Here is a 10,790-nt window from a genome sequence, read left to right on the forward strand (position 1 = left end):
AAGTCAAACCGTCCACAGACCGGGTGCAGAACTCAGTCACCAGTCGCTTGTTCCTTGCTATTAGGTTGTGTCTCTACTCTGTCTTCTCTAACCCCCAGTCGGTCGAGGCAGATGGCCTTCACACTGAACCTGGTCCTGCTGGAGGTTTTCCTCCCTGTTAAAGGGGGGTTTTCCTCTCCACTGTCGCATTATTGCATGCTCAGTATGAGGGATCGCTGCAAAGCCATGGATAATGCAGACGACTGTCCACTGTGGCTCTACACTCTTTCTGGAGGAGTGAATGCTGCTTGTCAAGACTTGATGCAATCTGCAGGGTTTCCTTAGACAGGAAACTTTTTGACCAATCTGTCTGGACAATTTGATTGAATTTGACTTTGTAAAGTGTTCCTTGAGATGAGGCGTTGTGAATTGGCGCTATATAAATAAAATTGAATTAAACTGAATTGAATTGTCTGCTCCCATCTCCAAGCTCGGCTACAGAGTTGTTTTGAAGAAACACCATACAAGCATAGTGCAAATCCCAAGCTTTAATACACGTTTCCGGATTGCTGAAAGAGAAACAGTTTCCAGACAATTGTCACAGAAGCACTTGTAATGAAGATAGCCCAACACACGCATCCAGGTAAAAGACCAAGGATGCTTTTAAATATTGTGAAAAAGTAAAAAAAAGACAAAAAAATTCATTGAAATACAAACAACTGTTGTCTTCACAGTCTTCAGAGCAGCAAAGACAGTATCCTAGCTGCCCCTGCGTATATCCCATATTAGGGAAGGTGCCTAATTTGTGCTGTGTTGTGGCCACAAGGGGGCAGTATTGCTCTTTTTCTGAAACTATGTCTTGTCAGTCCTCAAGGCGCCAGGAGGCCTCACCCTGCCCCAGTTTCTCCAACCTCTCAGGAGGTGGCTCATAACACCAACGGGGTGATGCAGCACCTATGACAAGCTTATGTGGGCACCTCCATGTTCGAGGTGTGGGCTCTGGTCATTCAAATTGTACTTTTTCTGTTTGTTCTGTTGTTCTTTCTGTCTCTCTTTCTGCAGGTGTAGAAGCAGACTATGAAGATGTTATCTTGCATTCTCTATTTTTGCCACCTCCTCTCCATTTTAACGGTTCGCCTCACCCCCTTCCTTTTTTGTCTTCTGCCTTTCCGTGTCCATTGAATTTCAAATAATGCCAAAAAATGTCCAATAAAGTTTTTTTTGCCTGAGTATCAAGCGAAGCACTCTAGCAAAAGCAGCAATACTCCACTTGTGAAAGTAAATCTCTTGGCCCCTCTTTAGAAGCTAAAAAAGTAATTCAGATTGCTACACTGCCAGACAGGACAAGTAAAAATTGGAGGGCTTAGGCTTCTGGAGGACATAAACTCTGCTACACTCTCCTCTCCAAGTTGCTGTTATTTCAGTTTTTAGCTCTTTCTCCTCATAGTAGCTACACCTGGCTTTATGTTTTGTATGAAAAAAGAAATTTCCCTTTATAGTCCCACAGAGGGGAAATTTGCCTCTGTATTTAACCCATCTCTTAGGAAGCAGTGTGTTGCCACACTGAGAGGCACATGGGGAGCAATCTGTGGTCAAGGGTCTTGCTCTGAGACCCAGAGTAGCAGAAGAATGAGTTTCGAACTGGCAGTCTTCACATCTTCTCCAAGATGCAAACGGCCAGCTCCCTAACAACTAGACCCCCACTCCCACTAGCCGTGGCACCGTCCTGGAAGGAACCATTGGGCGAGAAACTTCAGGTTATTCTATAGATCAGTATTTTCCAACCTTGGTCCTCAAGACACACTGACCTGCATGTTTTAGATGTTCCTCTGCTATAACACACCTGCTTCAGATGATTGCAGGTCTGTGAAAGCCTGTTATACAGCCTTCAACAGGTGTGCTGAAGCAGGGGGACATCTACAACATGCAGGGCAGTGTGCCATGAGGACCAGGGCTGTGAAACATTGCTATAGATCAGGGGTTCCCAAACTTTTTTCACCGCGCACCCCCTTCCGTGTCCCAACCGGGTTGACGCACCCCCAATCTTCAAAAAAAAAAAAAAAATACAAAATTGCCGGGTGTATGTAAATAAAATTAGAACATTTGAATTAAATTGCAATAAAGTTACACACAACGTGCACAACAGATTTCCAGGTGCATTGGTGGCTCAGCGCGGATCCAGAGAAAGATCGGTCACACCTCCATAGCCTGAAACGTCTCTGAAGCAGAGATCATCCAGGATTCACGGACTAAACTGATGATCTACCTGTGTGTGTTCTCACTTTTGTTTTTCTTCTAAATCTGAGTCTGACACAATTTACGCCGCAGAATACAAACACGAAGAAGCTTAATTTGATTTGTGTCCGATGACGAGCCAGAGAGCGAGCCAGAGAGAGAACTGGTAGGGCGGCACAGGGTATCTGTACTTGGTTCAGTTTTGGCCTGGCTGTTTTTCCTCAGCAATCAGTCACACCTGTTAGGCACTAATCAGTCAGAACTCACTTCAACTGCCAGCCTCTCTATATAAGCTCTCCTCTGTTTGCTCCTCGTCGCCTGCTTGTCTTGAGTCTCTACCAACACCATGCCTGTCAAGTCCTGTTCTCGTCAGTCTCCACTTACGCCACGTCTGTCAGCCAAGTTTGCTCCCTGCTTTGTTGCTGTATCACCTGCTACATCTGTGCTCCAAGAACTCTCTCTCACTGCATCTCTGGTTCGAAAATTATCCTAGCACCTCCAAGTACTCGTCACGAGATCCAGCTCTGAGTTCTGTCTCTTCCAGTCAGCCTGCTTCTGCACCCATCATCTCCTGTCCGGTAACTAACTCTGGTCATCTCATCCACAACTCAGTACTTTCAATAAACTGCAAAAGAACAAGCTCTGTGTGTGCGTGCTCTGTCCGGGTTCACAAAGACAAGTCATGACAGTATGAATAACAAAACGCTCGATGAAGCTGTTATTAATCAGAGAAATAAAACATTATAATCTTTGTTGTTTTACAAAGGTTACATTCAGCAGGTAAACACGCCCACAGCAGCACACCTCAGCTCCGTGCAGCCCCATCGCCGGTTTCCCTGTTCTGGTCTAAAACTGCATCATTACAGATCTGTGCGTGAGCGTAGTCAAGAAATCGCGTCTATCACCGATTTTACCAGCAGCAGCAGCAGCGGTGTGGGCGTGACGCATCGGTGCTTGTAGCCGGTTCAGAGTCACAGCACCATGAACAGCGCTGTTTGTAAGCGCTGAGTGATCAATAGAGAGACGGTCATTCAATTTAATCTCGTAAATAAAATGTTCGGTCCGAATTCAAATTTTCCTCTGCTGATGTAAACAACGTTAAGTTGGGAGAGAGAGACATTTTCTGATTCTCGCTCGTTTTCTTCTCTCGGATCTGTTGCAATTCTCTCGTCTGCCTCCAATTCCTCTCCCTCTCTCTTGGTTCCTCTCCTCCTTCATCACTAACTTTGACCTAGATTTCTCAGCTGCATGACAATTTCCCCGATTTCAGCCAATTGAGCATATTTGCCAGAATGACTGAAGCAGAGGTCACAAGCCAGGTGCGCATACAGCACAATGCGCATATTTCATCTTAAAATGAAGCGTAGAAGAAGATTTATTTTAAATAAATAATTTTTCGTGTGAATACTATAACGCTCCCTCATGACACCCAAGCACCAGACCCAGGTTTTTCTGCTAACACTTTATTTTAGGACGAACAGAACGGGACGGCTTTCACCATGTCAGTCCCCCGAACCACCGCTCATCCCCCAGAAGGCACGCATTTCTTCCGGTATAAACCCAAAACAACCTAACTTAAAGAAACAGTAAGTATGCAACAGCACTTAAGAACAAAGTCTAATACAGATCATTACAATATATTTTATTTATTTGTTAAGTTTATAGTTTTTGATTTAATCTTTACAAAGGAAATGTTTATTTAGACGTCTTTATGGTTTGGGGAAAAGACACTGTCAGACCGCCATTGCATTTTTCATCTCGCGCACCACACTTTGGGAATCCCTGCTATAGATGATACACTTGACCCTTTCTTTAGGCGTTTAAACCTGTCTCTCTCCTAGAGATAGCTATCGCTTGATCTTTTACTGTGTGCTCTCTTTCATCTTCTTGGAAACTGGCTCAGAGCTAATCTACTTAGCTGAGTTTCTCTCCTAGATGACACCACTAAAAGGAGATGCTAGGTGAGGCACGTTTATTTATATAGCACTTGTCTGTAAAAAGACACTCATCTGGTTCAACCGGAGATTTCTTCCTGTTAAAGGGGCTGCATGCATGCTTGGTATGAGGGATTGCTGCAAGGTCAATGAAACACTGCTAGCAACTGTCCACTTTCGCTACATGCTCTTTTAGGAGGAGTGCTTCAAGTCAAAAACTTGATGCAATCTCCTGGGTTTCCTTAGATAGAAACCGTTTTACCCAATTTGAATGAAAAAAATTAACTTGGCTGCATTATTTAATAACTAGGATCAATTGCAATGTATGCATTTGACTTGGAATCTATCTGTAGGGTGCAATTGTACTTACTTTTTTATTGTAAAGTCAATGCATTGAGAAGACGTGTTGTGAATTAGTACTACATAAAATACTTAATTAAATTAAATTCCCCAATAATGTATCAGTCATTACTTTCCTGAATCCTGTATAAAAGTTATAAGTTGCCAGATATTGTGGTACTGAATGTGTTCCTGGGTCAACTCGTGTTGATAACTGGACACCAGATGGCGCTCTTGGCAAAGATCTAATAGTTGACCAGCTTCAAAACAAAACAAAACGTTTTACTTCTTGAAACCTTATTTTAATACATATATATTTATGAATATATTTTTTTCTGCAGTAAGAAGACAACAGTTGTAAAACTTGCTTAATACTTAAATATTATATTGTTTTGTTTTTTAACTTTGAAACTTCCTACTGTTTTGTCGACTTCATAACATGCACATTAACATATTAACATACATTAGTATACTAAATTATATTTTACAACAGTATATTAATTACCTTACTATTAACGTGGTAATAACTTCCTGTGGAAACTAGCAGGAACTGGAGAAAAATAAACAAACATGAATCCTACTCATCACAAGCATTGTAAACAAATGCTATGTATTAAAAACCTAAAAATTCAAACTTAACAACAAAATGTGTCATTTACATTTTCCCAGCAACGTAGAGCAAAGTCAGTTTTAATAAACACGTTTATTGCTACTAACAGACATCACGTCTATTGAATATTCAGGTATTTAAGTGATCTTAATCTCAAGCTTCATATGTTTGCTGCTCACATCAACAGTCAGCCAAACTAAATGAATAAATGGTTGATTTTCCAGCTAACCAGGGTCACATCACACGGGCAGAGAAAGCATGAATCTGTTAGAGACAGATGAGCCATCCAGAGACTTCAAGGACAGGTTGAACTCGATGTTTGTGGAGAATATACGGTGTCATTCGGAGAACTTTGGGCCTGAATGGTGAGCGCTAATCAAAGGACTGCTTTTTTCTGTAAAGACTCGCTGAGCCTTCAGTAATGTTGAACACAGACTATATCACTGGTTAGACTGATAAACCAGACATTAACTAGCTCACAAAATGTGCGGATGAACGACTCAGTTTGATGCCATGTTTAGCGATCTTCGTCGACACATCTCTTAAACCCTTTCTGTACATGTTTTTATTGTTTTTCAAGGCTATTCACAGTGTTCGTTTTCAATTAACTGAAAGTGAAACTGTGAGTGAATCAGCTTCTCTTTGTTTTCACTGTTGCTTGTTCGAGGTGATCCGAGGTTTTTTCCTCCTCACATTAAACTCAACAAGATAGAAGAGGAAAAAAACACATTTGTCAGCTCGAATCTTTTTGCTGATGTTCTTCCTAGTGAGCACTGTTGTCCTTTTTCATCTCATTTTTAATGCCTTGCAGATATATATTCATACCCCTCAAACCTTTTATTTCAAACCTGCAAGCTTCATAGTATTTTTGAGTTTTTTTTATGCAGATGCACAGAAAGCTGGACGTTATTGTGAAATGAATGGAAATTGTTTTCAGATTTTTAAAGAGTGAATATTTGGGAGAGAAAACATTTTGCCCATTCTTCCAAGCCAAATAACGTAAGCTGAGGTAGATTGAAAAGCAAGTGTCCATGCAGATCAATATTCAATTCTTGCCACAGATTTACAATTAAAGTGTGGATTTTGACCAGGCCATCTAACACAGGAATAAGGTTTGATCTTAACATTTCTTTTGTAGCTATCGCGGTTGTATGTTAAGGGTTGTTGTTCTGCTGGAAGGAGAAGTTACACCTCAGTCTTGAGTCTTTTCAGCTTCTAACAAGTTATTTTTTAGCCTAATTCCCCTTCATATCTAGTCTGATCAACTCCCCGGTTCTTATTTAAGAAATTCATCCCTACAGCATGATACCGCCACCAACACACAGCTAAAATTACAGGCTAGGTTTCACTCCTTGTGTTGTTTTCGTCACCTTTTCTTGTCAACTTATCTTAAAGCTTTTCACGTCATCCTGTTGGAAAGGATAATTTGTGGTAATGCAAGGATTCATTGCGCACATTATATTTTTAGTGAACAAAGAAGAAGACACCAGACTTACACATAAGATTAAATAATATGAATAATATGTGGAAAAACTTAAAACCTGCACGACTTTTAGAATTGCATCCTTTAAAGTCCCTGGAAACCTTTTAGGTGTCCAATAAGTTTAATATGTTTCAGTGTGATAATGGGTTTTGACAAAAATACCTTTTCTTTTAACGTACAAAGCTTACACATGTCTTATATCAGCAGGTACACATACACATGGATGAGCCTATGTGCCTTAATATGCTTGATTTGACACATTTCCCTCCAACAAACAGCAGTCTAATTGATTCTCACTTTAATTACATTCAGCCAGACTCCAACTCGCTTCTTCACAGGCAGCAACGCCGTCGGAGGCTGGCAGGCTTCCTCTCACACTGTGAGCGTGACACCACTGTCTTCTTGCAGAAGAACGAGTCAAGAATCCACTTTGATGTCAAAGCAAAGGTCAAAATAATAAATGTAGGCTCAATTGACAGGTTGGCAGGGGGGTTCCAGCGTTGGTTCCTGGACGAGTGAGCCCCAAAAAGCTTGATGAACTCTTACAGTCGGCCACGGCCCAACAGGAAACCAGCAGGGGTTTGCTTTGCATGAAAAGCCTGATCCAGATCTGCTGACCAGACTGATTCACTCTTTTGTTCACACAATCTTTTATCTCTTCCATCTTCTTTATCACTGGCACTCCTTGTGAAAATGTATAGAAAGTCTTCAAATGACCCAAGTTGCCAATTTTTTGCTGCACTTCTCCCTCTAACAGCAACTTTTGGAAATGTTTCCTCTACCTCCCTTTTCATCCAATGCACGTTGGAAACATAGACTTAGATCTTCCTTCCAGCTTTGTTCAACACATTTGCAGTTCTTTTAAACTGTTTAATGGTTTGACTATTGATGGGGGTAAGTTTGGGAGGGGAGCAACTTTCTTGCAGCTTTTTTTAATAAATTATGTTGATGTCAATGTATTTGTATAGAAACCTTAAAACCAACCAGATATGACCAAAGTGCTACACAATTTACCCATATAACCAACAACAATATGTTAAAAAATACAATAAATTAATAAAAATGACCATAAAAATACATTAACTTACACTCATGAAAAATATGCAGGGTCTCATATGCTTCTCATACCAATTTCCAAGGAAAACGTATAAGTTTTAACAGAACTTTTCATTAATTTACAATCTAAGTAATATGGATATTTAGTCATGAACTATTCTATAATTCTGGTACAGCCGCTGTAAAAGCTCAATCTCCTCCGCATTTTAGTTTGGAGCCCAGAACATCCAGAAGAAACTAACTGCTTTCTGGAGTGATCTTACAGGTTTGGAAAATGGTGAGGAGATCATGTAACTACGATTGCAAAAATATTCTGTAGCTAAAGACACATCTGCCTTCCTCAAACAGCATGTTTTCCTCACTTTCCCATTTTGAAGGAGAGGTTTTGACTTTTTTTTTTCTATTTTTTTTCTTTCTTCCCCTAACCAGGGGAATCCTAGTGATGTTTACAACCTTTCTTGCAGCGGCGTCTTGGCAATGACGCATAAAAGCAGACAGACACACATCAATAAAAGTGAGAAAATTGGGTAAATAAAATCAGTGTGTTTAAAAATAAAACATGTGATTGTTCAACAGTATGTCAGTCATGTAAAACTCCTGAGCCCCATAATTCTGTTTGTTTAAATCTCTAATATGTTTTACAGAAGTTCAACAGAAAATTGAGGGTAAATTACATACAAAAAAAAATAGGAAACAGTCCAAACACAGGTGTACAAAAGTGTGTCTCTATGAGAAAAGAAAGTACAAAAAGAGGAAAAGTTCCAGTATTAAAAAAATAACAGAGAGTTAGAAAATCATTAGAGACAATTTTTAATTTGAAAGAAGTTTTTGTCTACTTATTTTAGAAAAAAATAAACAAACAAGAGAACTTTTCACTTTATTTCGTTATTTACGTGATTTTGTATTGTATATATATTTTTAGAATTAAGAACACATTTTTAAAATATTGGAAATTTGGTATTACATTTCTGTACTTATCATGTTTTTATTACTTATATTGTTGTTATAATTGTATCAATTATTATTAATTATGTGTATTTAAGTGGATGTTTTAAATGAGTTCTCTGTGCTATCTGCCTCTCTCACTACCATATAATAATTGTTTAATTCATGCTTTATTTATTTTTTTTTATTTTTTTTCCTTTTTTTATTTTTTTTCCTTTCCTTTCATTCATGTTTTATTGCACAAAATAAACTAAACTAGAACTAGACTTGAGAACAATGACCATATTGAAACATTTCCACCTGTAGAGGACTCCATGATCTGTATCCGAATCCCAGGCTGCACTCAACGCCTCTTCCCCTGGGGCGGGCTTTTGCTTCAGCAGCAGCGTAATGGACATGCAATAAAAAGCTGTGATGAAATGCAGCAACACGTAAAAAAAAAATTCTGTTTAATATCCAAACATTTGCAATTTTAGATTTGTCTTGATGCGGCAGAGCTGCATCCAGAACCAGAACACCTGCAATTTAAACTGCGACCAGTTTACTCAGGCATTTTGTTACTCACCACACATTTCACAGATTGAAAACATAAAGTTGTGCATCAGATCAACACTGACTTCAAATTATGAACTGTAAAATTGACTGAACTGAATTGAGGTGGAAAAAATGCTTAAGGCATACAATAAAATCTTAGTTTTGTTAAATGTTACTATCAAAGGCAAGAGTTTCTTTAGTTGCTTTAAAATGTTCCAACTTTTTTTAAAATCAAAGAACTCTTGAAAACATCACAGATACACAAGTTTCTGTTTTGCAAAAGTTAAGACATGAGTTTATTTCAACTTTTAACAGCAGGAGTTATCTCAGCATAGTGTGTTTTTAATGTATCTTTCTGGTCATTGGAAAGTTTGTTGTCTAAATCATTATTTTTTTAATATTTTAAAACAGATTTTAAAAGGTTTATGTGGACACATTTTTGTGTCTTTGAAGGTTGGAAAAACAGAGTTTGCTTCTGTCTTCAGAGGAAATTTTATATTTTGGTAGTCTTTCTCCAGAATTAAACAAAATTTTCAAACTCCCTCTTATTCCTAACAATTGTAATCTTTTATAACGTTATAAATTGAATTTAAAGAGGAAATACATTACCACACATGATACAAGCATTTAAAGTGAACTTTAATATTCTAGAGACAATAATGCAAGAACAGAAACTTTTATTTTACCAAATGACTTAATCAATTTTAAAAACCTGTGTAAAATTTTATATAAAGCCAAAGACTCTGCAAAGGTTATAAAATCAATAGAGCCAAAAACTCTCAACTGATCTTTTTTAGTTCAACATCGTTGCCCCAAGTTCAGTCACCTTACTGTAAGCTGCAGTATTAGATTTTCTTAGGAGTCTTGAATTTGACAGTTAAAAACATTATTGAAAAGTTAATTTATACTTCATACTTTGTGTCCCTTCCACACTCAGGAAACATGAATGTTACATTAAGTGGTCTCTCTAACTCGCCCTTATGTGTGTGAGTGTGTGTAGGATTGTTTTGTCCTATACGTCTCTGCGTCGCCCTGTGATGGACTGGTGATCCATCCAGGGTTTACATCATCTCTCGCCCCTGCTGGTGATAGGTACCCAAAAAAAAGCACAAAAAGAAACTGTAAGGATCAGCGGGTATAGGTAATGGATGGATGGATGAAGTTAGTTTATTTCAGTAATGACTTAGGGTTGATAAAACCCACTCAGTATCAAAAATTATATAACTAATTGGTTGTATGGGTAAGAAAGGGTTTATTGATGTAGAAATGCCTTGCTGTGGCCAAATCATGGCCTACACAGTTATTGGGGAGACTGCTGACTTGACAGGTGTCCAGCAGATTCTTCACAAAAAGTGAGAGTGAAGGTGGTTGCTAAAGAAGCTTGTTTTTCACACACTTTGAGAGAGCAAAATGTGTGATAGGAAAACGTGTACTTAAAGGCAGCCCTGGGGAGATTTTAAAGCAGAATCTCTCCTGTACTAGACACAATGTCAGATGTTTCTTACCTGGGCTAAAGAGAAAAGGACTGAACAGCTGCCCAGTAGTTAAAATTCCTCTTTCAGATGAAAGTAAAGTTTGCATTTTATTTTGGAAATCAAGATCCCAGAGTCTGGAGGATGAGTGGAGAGGCACAGAATCCACCTTGCTTCAAGTTCTCACAGTCAGGGTTGTGGTG

This window comes from Fundulus heteroclitus, unplaced genomic scaffold, assembly GCF_011125445.2.
Source record: "Fundulus heteroclitus isolate FHET01 unplaced genomic scaffold, MU-UCD_Fhet_4.1 scaffold_74, whole genome shotgun sequence".
Taxonomy (NCBI): Eukaryota; Metazoa; Chordata; class Actinopteri; order Cyprinodontiformes; family Fundulidae; genus Fundulus; species Fundulus heteroclitus.